The sequence below is a fragment of the Harpia harpyja genome, chromosome Z, assembly GCF_026419915.1.
Source record: "Harpia harpyja isolate bHarHar1 chromosome Z, bHarHar1 primary haplotype, whole genome shotgun sequence".
NCBI lineage: Eukaryota > Metazoa > Chordata > Aves > Accipitriformes > Accipitridae > Harpia > Harpia harpyja.
The window spans coordinates 103,311,693-103,325,776 of record NC_068969.1 but is presented as its reverse complement, the minus strand read 5'-3'; positions in this window follow the sequence as shown (position 1 = coordinate 103,325,776).

The following is a 14,084-nucleotide window of genomic DNA, read 5'->3' as shown; positions in this document are numbered from 1 at the left end:
TTTACATGCAAGTTTAACATTTACATGTTAATTTGAATCAAATTTAACTAAGCGCTAGTGCACCCAAACTTGCTAACTTCATCCCTGGAAAAACACTGAACACGTCCCAAAAGGAACATGACTAGGCAAGCTCGGACCAGGTACTCAAATCATGTAAGGAATGATTTGAAGTCCTACTGAAACAAACAAGGTGTCTCTTTCCTTGTTTACTATTATAAGCTGAGTTATTACCACCCAACAATCTTGATCATGGTCCTAAATAATGAGAAAAAATAAAGACATGACCTGTTTTGAAAAGATTACAGTGTCACCTTCAAATACAAGGAAATTAAATACATAGAGTTGGTGCAAGGAGAGGGACACAAAGTAGCAGCTAAACAAGAAGGTTACGCGAAATGATATGTACCACTGTTGCTAAAAACAAGCACAGTATAGTCATTATAAGCATCATGGGAAAAATTTGGAAAAGAATTGTGATACAAATTATTTCACTGTTTTTATCACAAGAGTTTTTCCTATTCACAGGGACAAGAGGAGAGAAAGAAAATGGATGCTGCCTGAAAGGGGTAGATGCTTGCTGGGCAGAAGAGTCTGTGAATGTTGCTGGGGTGAAGACTGAAATCAGCCTTCCTATACATCTGTAATCCAGTGGAGCAGGGCAGGTGCTAGTAATAAAACCTCTAGAAGACAGGCAGTGGTTGTTCTTGCTGCAGTAATTAAAAACTGAATGATGACATGAGAATAGTGTCCACTTTTTTCACTCTGGAAAATGCAACGGAACCGAGTAGCTACATAATTCTCTAGAAAATGTTTCTTCCTGTACTTCTTCAAGATGCATCCTCTACATTTGTGAAAAGTAAAATACAAAATAAGTTAAACATAACTACTTAGTCATTTGCTTCAACTAGTCGCTGTAGGCACAAAAAACCTGTACCAAATATACAAAGAAATAAAATCAGATTAGTCTGGATTTCCTTTTATGGTTACCCTTCCTTATAAAATGTTAAACAGCAGAAATAAAAATCATGCACTTGAAAAAAGCTAATTTCCATTCTGGAGATGACCCCTATGCTCTTTGCCTTTCCTAATACCACAAACATACAAAGGCTGAGTTATACAACGTAAGAGCAAAATTGTAATAGCTTGTTGAAATAAAAGCTGCACATTAAAACCATGCTAACTTCTTCAGAGCCCAGCTCTATCTCCTTTTATGTGCATAGGAAATTTTTACTGTCAGTATTGGATTTTAGGTCAGGCCCCCCTTATCATCTCTGAATATTTCATCAAGAAAATGCATCAAATACAGAGCAAAACTATACTACAACCAACACATACATTAACTAAAGCACAGAAGACACTGAAATGTGTTATTTGAAAGAGAATATACCCAACACACACAGAAAAGAAAACAGACTAATTGGGAGCTACTTCCAATGCTTATGCAGGAAAGTCATTATCATCACCACTGGATTTAAAATCTACAGCCCCTGATTAACTTGGACAATTTCAGTTTTGCTTATATCCTTAAACCATCACAGCTATCACACCACTCTTATAGTATGTGAAATGTGGCTCACAAATAATAAAATAAATATCATAACAAAGCAGAAAGTATCAAAAGCAAATCAATTAATCAAAAGCTGGTTTTGATAGCAAACTCCTTACTGTTTTCAACTTGAGAAAGACTTGTATCATCTTATCATCTAGGAGTTGCTGTAGTCTGTGAAAAAAAACAACCAACCCACACTAAAAAGTAAAAAGGTAATAGTGTTAATGGCCAAAGAGCTTCTTGACTGCAGCTCCATAATTTAAATTTCATTTAATATAGTTTAATATTTTAAATGTAGCACCACAGTCAAGACCAGCCTCAAGACAGCCACTGCGGTGGCTAGGGATCACATTTACAAGCTCTGCAGCTATTGCCTAATGCAGATTCATTAAAAATAAATTATTTCACAATAGGTATACTCTGAAGGGTTTTAAATCAGAAGACTAGATCAAATCAGTCCTCCCTGAGGAAGAATTTTGGCTTTACCTTCCTTGTATTACTGTGAATCTACAGGGAATACATTCATATAAGTACAAATCCCATTAGTTCCAGAATACAATGAATTATAATAAAAAAACATGTTCATCATCAATGTCTCATTAAAGAGATGAAATTTGTTTATATTCTTTGTTGCAAACTTACATTCCACCTGGAACCTAAAAGTGCAGGTCTTCTGCTTTTAAAATCACAATGCAAATCTCTACCTGCATTAATAGAGGACAATCATTCAGATAAAAACTATGTTTATTTACCTTGCCACTACTCTGTACCTCCTTCTCACAGCTGACTTCATTCTGTAAAGTAGATATAAAATCTAAGAATCATAAAGAATTGAAAGGAAACTCATTTAGTCCATTCTGTTGCCCAAAGACAAGATCTAAACTATTCACAGCACCTGCCCTTAAAACTTCAGTGACAAAGGTTCTACGATCTGTCCAGGCCATCTACTTCAGTATTTAAGTACCTGAGTGTGAAAATACTGGCTTTTTTTTTTTTTCTCTAATGCTTGACATAAATCTTCCTTCCTGCAAACTGGGCTGTTGTTTCTTGTCCCATCCAGAGCAAACAGTGGTCTTCCCCTTGCCATTTTCAGGTACACTTTGTGTATCTGAACACAGTCCTGAGAGCTTCCTCAAGCCTTTCTTCCTTTGGCTGAACAGCCTGAATTCATTCAAAGTTGTTAGGTTGGTCATGCTTTCCAGCAGGTTATTCTCATTGATCCTTTGTAGCTTTTCTCCAGTTGTTTAAAACTTTCTTGAAATACAGTGATCAAAATTGAAGAAAATACTCCTCTTTAGGCTTTATCAGTTTCAAATACAGTGGACATATTACTTTATAGATCTTACTGGTGATACTCTTGTTTAAGCATCTAAATATTTTTCTTGATTATTGGACAGTAGCATGACAGTGCTGGCAGATATTCAGGATAGTTACTAGTACTGTCTGATCTTTCTTTATAAATTTATCATTTTCCACCCTGCATTTTGCATTTTATTATTCCAGCCTCCTTCACTTTGAAATATTTCTCATTTATGCCCTTAATATTTTTTTCCCTAAGTATCTGCTGGCGTTTCTGAGCTCTTTTTTTCCATTAGAATCCTTTCCTATGGGATTTTGTTTGTTAATAGTATTTTTATTCTCTTCCCAGGAATCATGAATTCTATAATCGCGTTACCACAATCATCAATGTTGCTTTTCACCTTCAAATTCTCAAACAACTCTTTACCCATGATTTCAATGTCAGATGCACTTCATCCTGTTTTCCTTACTGTTGCAATAAGAAGTTTGGCCAATGTGTTCCAATAACATGTTCATACTTTGCATCCTGCTACATGCTGGACTTCTACCAAAGTTCAGCCTAATCTGAAATGATTTCATCTGCCTCACCACCTTTGACTGATGTTTTATATTTGACTAACCATGAAAGCACCTTTGTTATTTTTCTCTTTTGTTGCCACTATGGACTTTAAACAGGTTTATCTCCTGACAGGTTCTGCCTCTCAGAGCAAGCATGTATGCCTCAATATACGGAGTAATCTCTTATTCCTCTTCTTCTGTCTGTCCTTCCTAATAAGGTTTAACATTCTATATCCATATTTCAATCATGAGACTTATCCAATGAAGCTACTGTTAGGCCAAACAGATCATAATCTTGATTAGGTAATAAGATTTCCAGCTCTTTATTTTTTTACTTTATTCTTTTCTTTATACTTTGCGTAAGTATACCATACTAGAAGAAATTACTTAATGTGGTGGTTTGTAAATAAAATATAAATTCAATCCTACTCATATTAAATTGAATTTAAATCTTGGACAGTTAGTTTTTATCAGCTTAATTCGTTTTTGTTGCACAAATGGGTGCTTTACTGACTAGGTTTCCAAACAGTGCGAAATGTTTTTTAAACCTGGCAAACTTATAACACTAAATTAAATCATCCACATAAAAAAATAAAATTATTAATATTAAGGGTAATAGAACTTTCTTAAATGAGAAAATGTCTGATGCAAATCTTAGCTGCAAAATTTTTCAACAGTTCAATAATGCTGGGAAGATGTCAAGCTATGGTAATGTCATCATTAGCCTACCACCAAACACCAATCCCATCAACAGAACATATTTATATTATTATGATGTTGTTACCTTAGGAAAAAAAAATATTTTGAAGTTGTTTTATAGACCTGTAATTGTAAAATATATCAGTAATGATGAATGGACTGTCTGGTAGAATTTCAAAAGTCTCCTTACACTTTCATTTAATTTCCCTTAAGATCATTTACAGCCCAACAAGAAAACATTTATGCCCATTGTTTCTTTTTGAAGGTTGCTTTAATTACTGTTTTAGTAAGATATTTAACTAATATAATTCTGAATGTATCTTTGTGGAAAGTGCACCTTAATTTGAATGTTATTTCTATGTATTGTTCATTTTAATGTATTTATTTTTATGCCTTATTCAATGAATCATTTATGAAAATTCTAAGAGGTAAATAATATGATTTGGTAATAACACCACAGTACATCTGTTAGGTCTGAAGCAATAGTTACTCAGAGTCCTAGGCAAACTTAGGAAAATGAAACGGTTGCAGAACTGTGAGAAAGAAATTTCTCTGAAAATCCAAATTTCAATCCATAAGATTCCCTAGCAGGATATGCACTTAGTCAGTGAAGTATAAATTAAAGCAGTATGTTACCATTTAACAAGCTCTTTTGTTGATGAGACTAGAGAGCCATAGTAGCTACTAAAATGTAACAATACAATTTTCAAATAAGCTTTTTCCTGGGTAAAAGACACACCACATTGTTCTTCCAGATTCTGAGGGCTGTTCATCACTACGGACATGCAGTATGCCAATTAAACTTCTTTGCTCCAGCTGAGGCTGTACTATGCCCACTGAGTGATTCATGTTTGCAGGAGAGCAGGCAGTATTTGCACCATTAACTTGCCCTGAGATTTTATCAGGGGCAGCTTTCTTCATCATTTTGATGTGATTACATACAAGTCTTGGTATGGAAACCACCCTAAATAGAAACACCTTTGCATATGTCCTGGCTATGGACCTAGTATCTGCAGTCTTATCCATTTAGGGCATAGCACAGACTCTAAATGATGCTTTAAGACATGCTTTAAGGCAATTGTAAACTGTTTTTACCCACTCCTATGACACTTCCTATTATCAGAATGCCTCTGCTCTAAATTATATCAGCAGAAACTGACACAATTTAGGAGTGTACATGAATCCTAAAAAGAATCTTTGAAAAAGTATGTATCTTTGAAAAAATGGAAATCTCATAGTGAACACTAAAGTACCTGTTGCTCCACTGCCAAGTTTGAATACTATAATAGTCTGTAGAAATAAGATTTGTCTGGGGTACAAACGTCTATGGCTTAGTCCTGCAAAATCAAAATAATAACTTGCCAATACATTTGCTTTTCTTTTGCTACACAAATCTTTTAAATTCTCTAATAGAAAAAAAAAAGAGGATTTTTTTCCTCTTAAATATCCTTATGTGGGCCTTAAAGGCCCACAGACGTCAGATGCCCTGAAGAATAGGGAACAAACAGCATAACAATATAAGGATTGAACTGAACTGCTCAGTTGTTCTACTTTCCTGTTCTTTCTCATTCAGTCCTTCTCCCCTTGGCTGTTTATCTAAACTGTAAGCTATTTTGGGTGAGGGGGTTACTTTTTGACTCTCACATTTGTCAGAAAAGATTGCTGGCATTCTGTACTAACAAGTAACTATTATAAACAACAACATGTATATTGCCTTTCATACAAACTCACTAGATTTTTTTAACAGTCAAGAATGAGGATTAGAAAACAGATTCCATACTTCAGCCTAGAAAACTGGAAATTAGCTGAGATAAAATAAGTGAATGAGCCAGATCCCAGGAGTTAAGGAAGAGAAGTTGAAAGTGCCAACAGCAGCAAGAAGCATTGAAAGGACAGAGGGGAAGTTCACATTAGAGGACTGGAAAGCACATAAAGAGTTGAAAATCAGACACAACTGAATCACTGTAGCATGAATATGGCTCTCATTAACAAAGCCGAATGTTTCTAACTAGAAATCCAATATTACATAACTCCCAGATACTTGAAATTGCCCAAGCCAAAATGTTGTTGGGAGGAAAATTCCAAGCTTTACAGTAACACTGTATGACAGACAACAGTGACTGGGTCTGAAACAAGGGATGTCCTTTCTCCAGTGGCCAGTTCAGCAATATCACAGACAGTCTACGACACAGTTATTTTACAGACACCTCTATCTGCAGTGTAACCCATTTCTTCTTTTTTAATGGAAAAATTTAGTATGTCAAGGCTACCCAAAAGTACTAGTAAGTGAGTGATTTGGTTCAAAATGGAAATGAACAATATGTGTGTGCTTATCACTGAAGACACTGTATAATCAATAGATTAGCAGATTCTATAAAGTGATTTTAAAAATTATTGCATGCACAATGGCATATACTGAGTCTACTTAAGAGAGAAACATGATAGGGAGGTTGTTTATTCATGCAAATAGTCAGCTAGATGTAAAACAGAATAGACACAGTACGAGAATAATTAATTCATAGTTGTATTTATGGAATTTGTAAGAATATATTAAGAAAGTACAATTCACATTTGCCGGTCTTAAAACTCAGGACTTAAATCACATTGCAGAAGAGCACAAACTAGATTTTAGTCCTGAGTGGCACTATTCCTATCTGTTATGATACTGTCCTGGTTTTGGCTGAGATGATAGAGTTAATTTTCTTCCCAGTAGCTGGTACAGTGCTGTGTCTTGGATTTAATGTGAGACCAATGCTGATAACACACTGACGTTTTAGTTGTTGCTAAGTAGTGCTTATCCTAAATTAAAGATTTTTCAGTTTTCCGTGCTCTGCCAGCAAGCAGGTGTACCAGAAGCTGGAAGTAGCACGGCCGGGACAGCTGACCCGAACTAGCCAAAGGGATATCCCATACCATAGAATGTCATGCTCAGTATATAAACTGGGGCAGATGGCTGGGAGGGGTGGATCACTGCTTGGGCATCGGTCAGCAGGTGGTGAGCAATTGCATTTTCTTGGATCTAATTTCTGTCTTTTTGTTATATTCCTTTTCATTACAGTTGTTATTATTGTTATTGTATTTTATTATTGTCTTGTTATATTTTACTTTATTTTATTTTATTTTATTTTATTTTATTTTATTTTATTTTATTTATTTATCTGTTCTTATCTCAACCTATGATTTTTACTCTTTTTTCCAATTCTTCTCCCCATCACACTGGGAGCGAGGGGAGTGAGCGAGCAGCTGCGTGGTGCCTAGTGGCTGGAGTTAACACTCAACAGTTAACCACAACAGATACATAAACACAATTTTAAATATCATGTTGAGGAGTAAGGTTGCCACTAAATGCCATTGACTAAGGCTTAGTTCACAGTGCATTTCTATAAAATATTGTGTAAAGCCATTATTTTAATCATTTTATTTGAAGTGATGTTACCTACTTTATTTCAAGATAAAATTCAGAATTATTTTTCTTTTTTCACTTTGTAAAAGTCCCATAATTCCCATTTCACAACATAATCATCATCAAATAAAATTATTGTTATTAACAATTTGCTCAGTACACCTGGAACTACAGCCTAGAAAGTCTGATGTTCACTGTGGGGAAATTGGAAAAAACAATATTAAAACACACAAATAATGGACACATGGATAAATACTGGTAGAGAGGGAAGAGGGAACTTGGCTTTTTAGAGGCAAGTCATGTTTCACAAATCTTTTGGACCGCTCTGGGTATATCTCAGTTCTTGACTTTTCTATTACACGTGATCTTCCCAGATCCAACTCTCCCTCATTCTTAATATACAGAAGGCTTCTATACCCTTTCTTACATTATACTAAATACACTTTCAGATGTCAGGTAGCTCCCGGCTCAAGCCCAAATTTGGCAGCAGGTGACACACAAAAGATGGAAGAATCACTTCTTTGCTCAACACTGACTACTTTTTTAATGCTGATGCTTTACCATTTTGTTAACCTACCTGCTGTACACTTTAGTTTTCCACATTTTTTTGCTACATTAAATCTGTCTGTTTCAAATTTGGAAAGCTGATGTCTAAAACTGTGGTTCCAAAAATCATTTACTTCATTGATGAGACTGTGGCATGTTAATTTTACCTGTTCTTAATGGAGGGTATCTAGCTGTCTCTTGAAATGCTCTTTCTCAAATGCAAGACTACAGTAGGTTGCAAAAATGAAGACAGCAACTTTGGATTAGAAGCAGAAATGACTGTGGGAACTAACTAGGGCATTAGAAAAAATGTGTTAAAATATACATGTTCCCAGAGTAAGAAGGTGGACTAGATCATTCTGCAGTAGCTGTTGTCCAACCACTTGTATCAGTCAAGGTAAGAAGGGAAATTGAATCATATGTAGATGTTCCAGCAAACACATGCCACAACCTTAAAGCAATGTCTGTATGGGATTTTTGTGTGTTTGTTTTCCATCCACTAATGTAACTCTGTTGGCATTTCTAACAGTGGAGGCTACAGTATAGGGAGGATGGAGATGTTATCACCATGCCATCTAGTCCTATTTAGGGCAATACTAGTAGAGAAAAATGCTTACAGATTTCTCTAGAAAAAGACATTTTACTGCCTGTAAAGATGAGATAATAATTATCAATGTTGTGAAGAGAACATTTGAACAATCGTAAGAGATACAGTAGGACAGGATGAAGGATAACATCAAGGTACCTCTCAAGAAAGTCGAAAGGAAGGTCTGAACTGGTAAGGTTCAGACAGGATGTGTTGGTATCTGATGTTAATAATCATACTGATAACAAAACAATCCATAGTGGAAAATCTCTTATTTCCTAAAATGTGTCACTTCCTGCCTATTTCTAATAGCAACAACTTGTACCAGGATGTTTTAAACATTTGTTAGTATTTCAGAAAATAAAACTGGATACTGACAAGGAAAACTGCAACGCCCAATTTAATTTTTTCAGTGTAGGGAGTGAAGCTATTGTTTGATTTGTTTAACCACTCTGAGCAATTCATTTAGCCTCTCCATAAAAACTTCTTGCCAATGATTCATGAAGCTTTTAAAATCCCGTTTAGGGTCACAGAGAAAGTGTTATCTATAGAAAATATTAATTAAAATAGCAGTAATTTTGTGTGGATATGTAATTCTGGAATGATAAACCTATTGATTTTCAGACAGCAGTATGCTGACAGTTTAAAATTTTCTGTGAAACCTTTTCAGATGTTTTTAACTCTTCTGTAGGCAAGATAATGAAAACTAAGATATTAAAAAGTCTGTTTTATCTAAACAAAAGTCTTTCAGATAATCTAATTGTGATTATAATAGGTCAAAACCACTAATTTTGTGGCATATATTTAATTCTAATTTTCTCTCCACTGCTAATTTTTTTAAGTTGTACAGCATGTTGAATTTAGACTTACCTATTGTTTAATTATTAAAATATGCAGTTCAGGTTAAAATTTAGTATATACTTGTCACAAACAGAATTATAAACATAAATATTACATAAACACAGATATAGCAGCATAAATATTAGCTATTCATGAGGCCTTATGGGATAGGAAGGGAAATTAATGTCTCCATCGTTTGGTTGAGAGGATTCAGATTTCTTTTTCAAACAGAGCAAGCCAAAGTAGGAATAAAACCTGACTCCCTGTTTTAGAGACAATGAACTACAGCAGCATAGCATCTCAAATGTTCTTGCCAATGGCTTGTAAAATTTCTCAGATTCATTTTCTTAGAAAATATTATGAATTATATCCTTCTCTCAGAGACAACAACGGTGACAGTGCCCTTTGCCTATGATAAATTCTCAATTTCAGCCTGAATTTAGAGATTTATCCTCTACTTAGCTGATTTACTTAAACACAAGATTGTCTTTCTGGCCCCAAACACAAGCTTTCCAAAGTAACTTTATTATTCAATGCTCCTATATACCATATGTTATATATCATATATATATATATGATAACCCATACCCTTTCAGAAGTACCAGGCCTTGAGAATAAGCACTTAGATGACACGTAGAGGATCAGAGGAAGAAGCAGGAAAACTACTGGGGAGTAAGAGCTGTGGAGTAAATCTTTTGTAAGCAGCCCACACTTATAAACTGCTCAAGTGAAGAGAACTTTTGCCTGTTTATTTTAAAGAAACTGAAGTTCCACATGTGAGAAAGAAGTGTGAGACTTTGAATTGTTACCAGTTACTTTCCATATGTACCATTACTTTCCCACAGCTCTGTAACATCCAGCTGCCTAATGTTTATATAATGTATTTTTGATACAAGTACCTGCTTTTCTAAATATATTCAAAGCTCCAACTTCTGCTGCTGTCTTTACAGACCCAAGTCCCTGTACAAAAAGCAGTTTCACACAGTGCTTTCTCTGATATAATTAAGGCCTTTCACAGAATCATTCATGGTGTATGGATTGATAGATTGCTGTGTGCTGAATTAAGCCATTCTTTTTGAGTTAGGCAAAAGATTATGCCTGACGCCATTTAGAATGTCAAATTTCTAAAATACATCTTCCTCCAGTGTCCTAATAAGTTTTGCACATTAGTATTATCACCACACAGATTTTCATATTAATTATTCAGACTCAAATACGTCCACTCTCTTGATAAAGCTCATCCCTCTTTATAATCTTATCATAGACTGCGCTTTCTACAAAACAGGAAAGGAGTTTGTTTGAAAGTACTTTTAATTGTCTGCTTAAATCTAAGAGGCTATGCATGAGTGTCATGGTTTAACCCCAGCTGGCAAGTAAGCACCTCACAGCTGCTTGCTCACTCCCCCTGAGTCAGGATGGGGGAGAGAATCGGAAGAGTAAAAGTGAGAAAACTTGTGGGTTGTGATAAAGACAGTTTAATAGGTAAAGCAAAATACACACACACAAGGAAAACAGAACAAGGAATTCATCCACTGCTTCCCATGGGCAGGCAGGTGTTCAGCCATCTCCAGGAAAGCAGGGCTCCATCACGCGTAACAGTTACTTGGGAATTTAAAAAGCCATCACTCCGAACATCCCCCCCTTCCTTCTTCTTCCCCCAGCTTTATATACTGAGCATGACATCATACGGTCTGGAATACCCCTCTGGTCAGTTGGGGTCAGCTGTCCCAGCTGTGTCCCTCCCCAACTTCTTGTGACCCCCCAGCCTGCTCACTGGTGGGCTGGGGTGAGGAGCAGAAAAGGCTCTGACTCTGTGTAAGCACTGCTCAGCCATAACAAAAATATCCCTGTGTTATCAACACTGTTCTCAGCACAAATCCAAAACATAACACTATACCAGCTACTACGAAGAAAATTAACTCAGGCCCAGCCAAAACCAGCACATTCTCCACCCCTTATTCCATTCCATTTACGTCATGCTCAGGTACCACACTATCCAATACAACCTCATTAACCACCACTACCTTTCCCATCCTTTGATATAATACACAGATATCATTCCCTTAGTCTATGGACCACCCCTATAAAATGTCCATAAAGTGTCCACAAAATGCCCACTGAGTTCATTTAGTCCACGACTTTGGGGTCCATCTCTTACAGTGGTCACTCAGGACAGGAGAGGTGGTGTGTTGCATGGAGTTACTGGGCATCAAAGCCGGCTCAGGTCGGGTCACTGCTGCACTTGCACTGCTGCTTGTAAGGCTTGTCCTCTGTTGGTTCCTGTAGTTCCTGCTATAGCGGTTCCTATAACATGCAACTCAGACCAGGGGTTACAACAATTTAAAGGTATAGCCATTACAATCTCCACCCCTGGTCCCTTTGGACCAGCCCATAGTGTTTAACAGTGCAATGAACTCCTCCCCTTGCCCCTGCTCCGGCTTGGACTTACCCACAGAATCCAGACCCTTAGGGTTGTAGCTGCTCCAAGTGGAGCTCTACCTCTGAGCCACAGTCTCTCCAGGGGTATACCTGCTGCGGCATAGACTTATCCACAGCCACAGTGGCTTTGAGGTGCACCTGTTCCACCGTGGCCTTATCCACGGGCCACAATGCTGTCAGAGATATACCTGCTCCAGTGTGGCCTTACCCATGGCTGCAGTCCCTCCAGGGGTTTACCTGCTCTGTCGTGGGCCTATCCATCACCACACGTTTTGAGTTGCTCCCGCATGACCTCATGCGGAGCCACCGATGCTTCAGGGTGCACCTGCTGCAGCATGGACTTGTCCACAGCCACAGATGCTTCGAGGTGTACCTTCTCCAGCGTGGACTCATCCTTGGGCCACAATCCCTTCAGAGGTATACCTGCTGCGGCACAGACATAACCACGGCCACAGACGCTTCAGGGTGTCCTGCTCCCATGTGGACTCATCTACAGGTCACAGTCCCTTTGACTCGAGTTCACACTGGAGTTCCAGCCTGTCCAGTACAGCAGCACAGGAACAGCTGGCCATCTGCCACCCTAGGTGCATCGCCATTGCTGTCACCAAAATGTTCCCAGGCACAGTAAAGATGACAAGCAGCACAGCAGTACAGCAGTACAGCAAGCAGCGAAGGCAAAAAGCAGCCACTAACGAGCACTAGACTCTAATATACAGTAAGGCAAGCAAGCCCCATGGCAAGCACAGAGGCCTGCCAATTAATAGTTAAACAGCAGTAACAGCTATAAATTCCACCTGGCACGTTCCCATCAAATCTGTTGTTATCTCGAACACTTCGAGCCCCACGTTGGGCACCAAAAAGGACTGTTGTGGTTTAAACCTGGCCAGCAACTAAGGACCACGCAGCTGCTCACTCACTGCCCCCACATTGGGATGGGGGAGAGGATCGGAAGAGTGAAAACAAGAAAATTCGTGGGCTGAGATACAGTTTAATAGGTGAAGCAAAAGCTGCACACACAAGCAAAGCAAAGCAAGGAATTCATTCACCACTTCCCATGGGCAGGCAGGTGTTCAGCCATCTCCAGGAACGTCAACAGCTGCACAATGAGTGAGAATGTATTGCTTTTTGTTAGCCCACAGGCGAGTAACCTCCTGTCCTTCAAAGAGGGCAGCCCGAGCTGTTCCTCTACCACCATCTAGTGGGGCAGAGGCAGGCAGTGCCGGAGGGCCGCGGTCCGGCGGTGCCAGCGTGATTCGGCCGCTGAGAGCAGGACCCGGCAACAGCCCCACCTTCCCGTCACTGTCCGCAGACGTGCGCATAACGTAGCTGAACTTCACGAGCATGAAAGCAGGTCCTTGGCTGAATGTTCTAGCTGATGCATTTCACATCATCTGCTTTATCTGAATCCTTATGTCCTGAGATCCGTTTACTCTCAGGGAGGAGACTAAATGGAATGTTAGATCACAGGTGTTAAAAGCCCCAGCCCAACGGCTCTGGGTACATCCCCCTTTTTTACCTTTTACGGTTTTCAGACAGCAACAATCAGAGTATTTTTGAATGCCATAAATTCCATGCTTGGAAGTTAAAAATTAGAAACTGTTCCCTAACTGTTACTCGGAGTAAACATTCACTACAAATAATGGGTTTCTTGTAATTAACGAGCAACAAAACTGGCGTGATTACTCTAGGGAAGTAAAACAACTGGACATAATTTGCTCAACCCCTGCAACAAGGACAAGGAGACACTAATGGAAAAACAGGTCTTTGCGGTAAAAATTCAAAGAGCAGAGGAAGACTTCTAACTCTTTTTGAAACGTTAAAGCAGTAACTCTAACAAAGCGGTAAAGGAAAAATTGGGTTCCAGAACAAATTTTATACCAAATAGGGCTAAAATTTAAAAGCTATATTGATTTTTTTCAGGGACACTAGAGGGACATGGTAATTATTCAGAAAATTTTACTGGGGCTGGGCTATTTTAGTGTATGTGCTTCCAAACTAGATTTCGACTATTAAAGGGTGTCATTTCTCTGTTCACATGTCAATATGGAGTTTAGAGTTGTTTTTCTGACCTAGCTATGTATTTCCATACCTAAATACATTTCTTGTAAATATAATCCTAATACTGAATTTCTTGACATGAGAACTAGACAGAAACTGACAGATGC